At 42.1% G+C, this 7,892-nt stretch overlaps 1 non-coding gene across 1 annotated transcript; it reads right to left on the bottom strand.

The window, feature by feature from the left end:
* Positions 1-3,318: 3,318 nt before the first annotated feature.
* Positions 3,319-3,424, bottom strand: LOC122210393. The gene has a single exon (XR_006198041.1). It is a non-coding gene; the product is annotated as a U6 spliceosomal RNA (small nuclear RNA).
* Between the last annotated feature and the right edge of the window lie 4,468 nt (positions 3,425-7,892).

Below are 7,892 nucleotides of genomic sequence, written 5' to 3'. Positions count from 1 at the left end.
GACAGGATTTCTAAATGTGCATTATAAATATGTGAATCCTTGGGGCGCCTGGGTGGCTCAGTCAGTTAAGTGTCTGACTTTGGCTCACATCACGATCTCACGGTTAGTGAGTTCGAGCCCCATGTTGGGCTCTGTGCTGACAGCTCGGAGCCTGGAGCCTGCTTCGGATTCTGCGTCTCCCTCCTTCTCTGCCCCTCCCCCGCTCATGCTCTGTCTCCCTCTGTCTCTCAAAAATAAATAAATGGTTAAAATTTTTTTTTTTAATTTTTAATTTACACCTTTGTAAATTATACCTCAATTTAAAAGTAACAAATTTAGGGACGCCTGGGTGGCTCAGTCGGTTGGACGTCCGACTTCGGCTCAGGTCATGATCTCACAGTCCATGAGTTCAAGCCCCGCATCAGGCTCTGTGCTGATATCTCGGAGCCCGGAGCCTGTTTCGGATTCTGTGTCTCCCTCTCTCTCTGACCCTCCCCTGCTCATGCTCTCTCTCTGTCTCAAAAATAAATAAATGTTAAAAAAAAAATAAAATAAAAAAATAAAATAAAAGTAACAAATTTAAATGAAAGGCCTAGAGAGTGACGTCAGCAAGATGGAGGATTAGAAAGCTCCGGGCCCGTTCCCCCCCCGCCCCCGCCCCCCGACATGTGACAAAGAACCAGAGACCAGCTGAAATACCTTTGCGGGAGCTCTGGGAATCTACAGCAAGTAAGCAAATGCCCAGCCAAGAAAAAGCTACATTCAAAATGATAGAACATTTCAAGGTGTTTTCACGCGCCCTTTCCCCACGTGCTCCCTGGTGTGGCACAGCATGATTTGGGGGAAGTGGCAGCCAGGTCCTGGGTTCCCCTTTTTTACAAACCAGAGAGCAAAGCAGCCTGTCAAGGGTTGTCTGAGGGGCTGATCTTTGGGTCCCTTAACTTGGAGCCCAGTCAAAAGCAGCAGAGCTCAAATCTCAGAGCAGAGGAAGCAGCAAGCAGCAGCAGGCATGGCCTGTGGAACCCACAACAGGACCGTCTGCAGACACCCGGCACAAGGTTACTGATTGAGGAACATGATAGGGCACCTGAGGCTCGAGAAGACAGGGGTGGCACTCTCAGGAACATGAAGTCATTCGCTGATTCATTGATTCATTCATTGACTGACTGACTGATTGATCCATTCGTTGTTTAAAGTCCAGCATGGTACCCAATGCAGGGCTTGAACTCATGACCCTGAGATCAAGACCTGAGCTGAGATCAAGGCAGATGCCTAACTGACTGACCATCCAGGCACCTCTGGGAAATTAAGGCATTTAAAAGCAGCCAGGCATCCAGGAAGGATTAGGCACACACACAGGCCCCGGGATGATGCACACCCAGATAAAACCCACACCTTTAAGCCCTCATGTTGTGCTGAACAGCAAAAGTCTTCCTCTGCACAGAACCAGTCTCTGAAAACTGGGACATGTTTCAAATGCCCAATTTTCAACAAAATATCACAAGGCAGAAATAAACCATTCTTCAAATAAAGGAAAAAAACCCAAAGACCCAAAAATGGTTCTTGAAGAAACAGTGTAAGACAAAGGCTTAGCATTAGCTTATGAACATAGGCTTCTAAGACAAAGACTATAAAGCAACTGTCTTAAAAATGCTCAAAGAGCTAAAGGGAAACATGGGCAAAGAAGCAGTGGAAATCAGGAGAATAGTATATGAACAGAAATTCTGGAGCTGAAAAATATAGTAAGTAAACTGAAAAAAATCCATTAGAGGGTTCACTGGCAGACTTGAACAGGCAGAGGAAAGATTCTGTGAACTTGGGAGACAGGTCATTTGAAATCACTGACTCAGAGAAGCAGAAAGAAACAGAATGAAGAAAAGTGAAGAAAGGCTAAGCGTTAAGCGTTGTCTAGCATACCATCAAGGGGGCCAAAATGGGCACTATGAGAATCCCAGAAGGAGAGGAGAGAGAGAAAGAGAGAATTATTTGAAGAAATAATGGCTGAAAACTTCCCAAATTTGAGGACAGACATGGATGTATAAATCCAAGAGGCTCAAGGACTGTAAGGAGGATAAACCCAAAGACACCTATACTGGGGCACATTATAATTAAACTGTTGAAAACCAAAGACATAATCTTCTAAAGCAGCAAGGGTGGCTCACCGTGTATGAGATATCCCTAACAAAATGATCAGCAGACTTCCTAGCAGAAACCATGGAGACTGGAAGAGTGGTATGATTAAAGTGCTGAGAGAAAAACAAAAACAAAAACAAACAAGCTGCCAGCCAAATTTTCTATATCCAGCAAAACTTCACAAAATGAGGAAGAAATTAAAACATTTCCGGATAAATAAAAGCCAGAGGAATTCATCACCACTAGAGATGCCCTGTAAGAAACAGCTTAGGCCTTCATGTTGGAATGAAAGGGTGCTAGACAGTAATCAAAGCCATACGAACATATAAAGTTCTCTAGTAATGGTTAAATACATGGGCAAGTATGGCTATTCGGTTTGTAACTTGACTTTTAATTTGCTACACGACTTAAAAGCCAAGTGTGTAAAACCTATGTTTGTGGATATACAACGTTTAAGGATGTGATTTGATACATCAACAACAAATGGAGGGCAGAACTATAAAAAAGTAGAGTTTTTGTATATGGTTGAAGTTGCTATCAATTCAAATGAGATTGCAATAATTTTAAGGTATTAAGTGTGATCCCCATGGTAACCACAAAGAAAATATCTGTAGGATATACACAAAAGCAAATGAGAAGGAACTAAAATGTCCCCACAGAAAAACAAAACAAACGAAAAACCAACTGAATACAAAGGAAGGCAGTAACTGGGTAAATGGGAGAAAAGCTCTAAGACACAGAAAACAAGTAACAAAATGGCAAGAGTAAGTCCTCCCTGGTCAGTAATTAGTTTAAATGTAAATGAATGAGGGGTGCCTGGGTGACTCAATCATCTGACTCATTTACAAAAATTTTTTAAAGTTTGTTTATTTATTTTGAGAGAGACGGAGACCACGTGAATGGGAGAGGGGCAGAGAGGGAGAGGGAGAGGGAGAGAATCCCAAGCGGGCTCAACACCGCCAGCACAAAGCTCAACCCAGGGCTCGAACTTATGAAACTGCAAGATCATGACCTGAGCCGAAACCAAGAGTCAGACGCCGAACCAACTGGGCCACCCCACAGTGTCTGACTCTTCACATTGGCTCGGGTGATGATCTCACGGTTGTGAGATCGAGCCCCAGACCGGGCTCTGGGCTGAGCGAGAAGCCTGCTTGAGATTCTCTCTCTCTCCCTCTCTGTCCCGCCCCCAAAATAAATAGATGAATTAACTAATTTGAAAAAGTGAATGTAAACTTATCATCCTTGCACAGGGGCCACGCTAACCTTCTCTGCATCCTTCCAACTTTAGTATATGTGCTCCCGAAGCAAGCGCAAAAGGGAATGTAAACGAATTAAACTCCATGATAATAAGACAGATTGGCAGAATGGATAAAAAACCAGGATCCATCTGCACGCCGTCCACAAGACTCACTTTAGATAGAAGGACACACAAGGCTTGAAAGTTAAAGGATGAAAAAGGGCATTCCACACACAACAGTAATGACAGGAGAGCAGGAGTAGCTATACTGATGTCAGACAAAATAGACTTTAAGATAGGAACTATTTCAGAGGCAGAGAAGGGCAGCATATAATGATAAAAAGGTCAATTCCCTAAGAAGACAGAACAGGTACAAACATACACGCACCAAATATCGGAGCTCCTAAACATGTGAAGCCAATATTGACAGAATCAAAGGAAGAAATAGCTCTACAGTAAGTGTGGGATATTTCCAATACTCCACTTCCAATAATACACAGAACAAGCAGACTGAAGATCAGTAATGAAAACTCTAAACCCATCATACCCAAAAGACCCCTGTAGAACACTACCCAACATAATCCTACATACAGAAAAACCTAAGAAAATACATACCAAAAAATTGTTAGAACAAAAAACAAATATATACCATCTTCCTAAGGAGCCTTTTAGGTATTTTTTATCAAATCAGCCCCCTTAACAGGGGAACAATACTACTCCTGTTGACAAAGTACGGTCTAGGGGTGCCTGGGTGGCTCGGTCGGTTAAGCACCTGAGTTCGCTCGGGTCATGATCTCACGGTTTGTGAGTTTGAGCCCCACGTTGGGCTCTGTGCTGGCAGCTCGGAGGCTGGAGCCTGCTTTGGATTCTGTGTCTCCCTCTCCCTATGCCCCTCCCTCACTCTCACTGTGTCTCTCTCAAAAATAAATAAACCCTAAAAAAAAAATTAAAAAAGAAAAAAAAAGAAAGTATGGTCTAGGGGCGCTTGGCTGGTGGCTCAGTCACTGGAGCATGTGACTCTATCTTGGAGTCGTGAGTTCAAGCCCCCAGTTGGGTGTAGAGATTACTTAACGTACATACATACATAAGAATGGAAGTATGACCTAGTGTAAAAATAACGTGTTGTGACGTTAATAACGTATGTAAAAGTAAAAATTATAATATCAATAGCACAGAGAATGGAAGGGGAGAAACAAGTTTACTATTGTAGGATTGCAATGTAAGCGAAGTGGTATAATATCATTTGGAAGCAGACTGTGATACATTTGAGATGAGTACAGTAACTCTAAATAATTGACTAAAAATAATGCATGTTATCCTAAAAGACGTAAAAGTTTTTGTCACCCTACATTCATGAAGTGTAGGAGTAAAAATAGTCCTGAATTGTATTTGGTGTTAAGATTTTTCATCTTTTATGTATGCACGACGTAGGTTCACATGTCTTTTTTTTTTTAGACTTGTCATTCAATTTTGTAATTAAAAATAAGCTAAAGATAAGAACTATCTTACTACTATACAGAATCCTATATAATTATGACTTGTTTAGACTCATATTTCCCAAACTCTTCTGTTTTATAGACCAGTGAAATATACTGACCATAATCAGTAGGCTGGTATATATTAAAATTTTTTTTTAATGTTTATTTATTTTTGACAGAGAGAGAGAGAGAGAGAGAGCGAGCGAGCATGAGCGGGGGAGGGGCAGAGAGAGAGGGAGACACAGAATCCGAAGCAGGCTCCAGGCTGTCAGCACAGAGCCCGACGTGGGGCTTGAACTCACAGACCATGAGACCATGACCTGAGCCGAAATCGGACGCTCAACCGACTGAGCCACTCAGGTGCCCCTAGGCTGGTATATATTTATTAATTCTTTAGTTTGTCAGAAATGACATAAAAAATTAGTAACAATTATCTGTAACACTAGCATTTCATTTCACAAGGACATTTTAACAGCACAACTTTTCACGATAAAAGACTATGGTTGATTATCCATAAGAAACCTCAACTTTGATGCATTAATTTTTCTCACTTTTCTACTGACGGGCAAAAATTTCAGCACCAACTCATAGATGGTTCATAAGCTAGTGTTTGTCACCCCCTGGTTTTCACCCTTTTCTCCCCTCCAGCCCCTGTTAGCTGGTTCATTCACCAGAGGGGCCCAAGTGTCCATCAAAATACTCGTTTCCCCTCCTCAAGTGCCCCATCACCTTTGCAAGCTTATTCTCCCCCATTTAAACTAAAGCTACCTATCTTTTCAGACTTTTTACCATGTTTGTCTGGCAACTAAAACGGTTTTCCCCCTAAGAAAATTTATGCCAACACCATCTTGGAAGAAATGTCTTTTCTTCCTGATAAAAACGAACAAAAAGACTGTTGGAACTAAAAAAGTGAATTCACTGAAGCTGTAGGATACAAAGTCAACACACAAAGATCAGTTGTGTTTCTACAGGCGAACAATGAACAACCCGAAGAGAAAAGTAAGAAAACAATTCCATTTGTAGTAGCATCAAAATGAATAAAATAGGAATAAACTTAACCATGAAAACAAAACACTTATACACTCAAAACTATACAATTATAAACTGAAAGAAATTGAAGAAGACACAAAATAAATGGAAAGGCATTCAGGTTCATGGATTGGAAGACTTAATATTGCTAAGGTGTCTTTGCCATCCAGAATGATCTACAGATTCAAAGCAACTCCTACAAAAATCCAAAAATAGAAAAATCTACCCTAAAATTAATATGGAACCTCAGGGACCCCCCAACTAGCCAAAACAACCTTAAAAAAGAACAATGTTGGAGGTCTCACACTTCCTGATTTCAAAACATATGACAAGGCTGTAGCAATAATCATAGTTTGGTGTTGACATACAGACATATATAGTGGGTACGCAGCTGACTCAGTGGGAAGAATGAGACTTTTGATCTCAAGTGTTTGAGCCCCATGTTGGGTGCCGAGATTATAATCAATTAATCAATCAATCAATCCAGACATACAGACCAATGGAATAGAACACAGAACCCATAAACAAAGCCCCCTCTTATATGGTCAAATCAAGCATTCCATGGGGGAAAAGGCAGTCTTTCAACAAATGGCACTTGGAAAACTGGATATCCACATGCAAAAGAATGAGGTTGAACCCTCATGAACCCTTTATACCATATATAAAAATTAACTCACAATGGATCAGAGATTTACATGTAAGAATAAAACTGTAAGAATCTTAGGAGAAACATAGGGGAAAAAGCAGCTTTGCGACATTAGGTTCGGCAATGATTCCTTGAACATGGCACCCAAGAGCACAGGCAACAAAAGAAAACCAGATAAATCAGACTACATCAAAATTTAAAACTTCTGCATGAAGGGGCACTATCAACAGAATGAAAGGACAGCCCACAAAGTGGGAGAAAATAGTAAATCATCTATCTGATACGAGGTTAGTATCCAGCGGCACCTGGGTGGTTCAGTCTAACTCTTGATTTCAGCTCAGGTCGTGATCTCATGGTTGTGGGACTGAGCCCCACATCAGGCTCTGTGCTGACCGTGCAGAGCCTGCTTGGCATTCGCTCTCTCCCTCTCTCTCTGCCCCTTCCTTACTCCCACGCTCTCTCTCAAAATAAATATAAAAAAAGGAGGGCAGTATCCAGAACATAGAAAGAACTCCTACAACTTAAAAAAAAGACCCAAACAACACAATTAAGAAACGGACAAAAGATGTGAAGAGACGTTTCTCCAAAGAAGATACACAAGTGGTCAGGAAGCTCGTGAAAAGATGCTCAGAGTCACTAGTCACAAAGGGAAATGCAAACCGAAGCCACAAAGGAGGTGGACGCCACTCTACACTGCTAGGATGGTTATTACAACAAAGGAACAAGTGTTGAGGAGGACGGGGAGAAACCGGAACCTGTGGCGAGGGTTTAAAGTGGCGCGGCGGCTACGGAAAACCATACGGCAGTCGTTCAAAAAATTAAAAACAGAATTACCGTTTGGTCCAGCAACTCCGCTTCTGTGGGTGGTCCTGGAAGACCCGAACGCCAGGGGTCCCGCAGGTATTTGCACACCGACGTTCACGGCAGCGTCATTCACAGTAACCGGAAGACGGGAGCAATCCAGGTGTCCGTAGACGGACGAACAAACAAAACACGGTATATCCACACGACGCGATATCATCCAGCCTTAGAAAGGGAGTTCTTACACCTGCCATGACACAGAAGCACCTTGATGTATATGCTGAGGGAAGGAAGCCGGGCACGGGACAAATACCATGTGGTTCTACTTACAGAAAATTCCTAGACACATCCAGAGACAGAAAGTACAAGGGTGGGGGCTGGGGGTCAGTGTTTAATGGGTGCAGAGTTTCAGTTTGGCAAGACGAAGGAAGTTCTGGAGACCGCCAGTGGTGGGGGTTACACGACAATGTGAATGTGCTTTATGTCCCTGAACTGGACACTCAGAAGTGGTTAAAATGGTGAATTTTATGTTTATTTTCCGATAATTAATAAGCGGCTAATAACAGCACTTACCCCTTGCAATAGTGCT

This window comes from Panthera leo, chromosome E3, assembly GCF_018350215.1.
Source record: "Panthera leo isolate Ple1 chromosome E3, P.leo_Ple1_pat1.1, whole genome shotgun sequence".
Lineage (NCBI taxonomy): Eukaryota > Metazoa > Chordata > Mammalia > Carnivora > Felidae > Panthera > Panthera leo.
The sequence above is the reverse complement of the archived record's forward strand: the minus strand, read 5'-3'. Positions and strand labels throughout refer to the sequence as shown.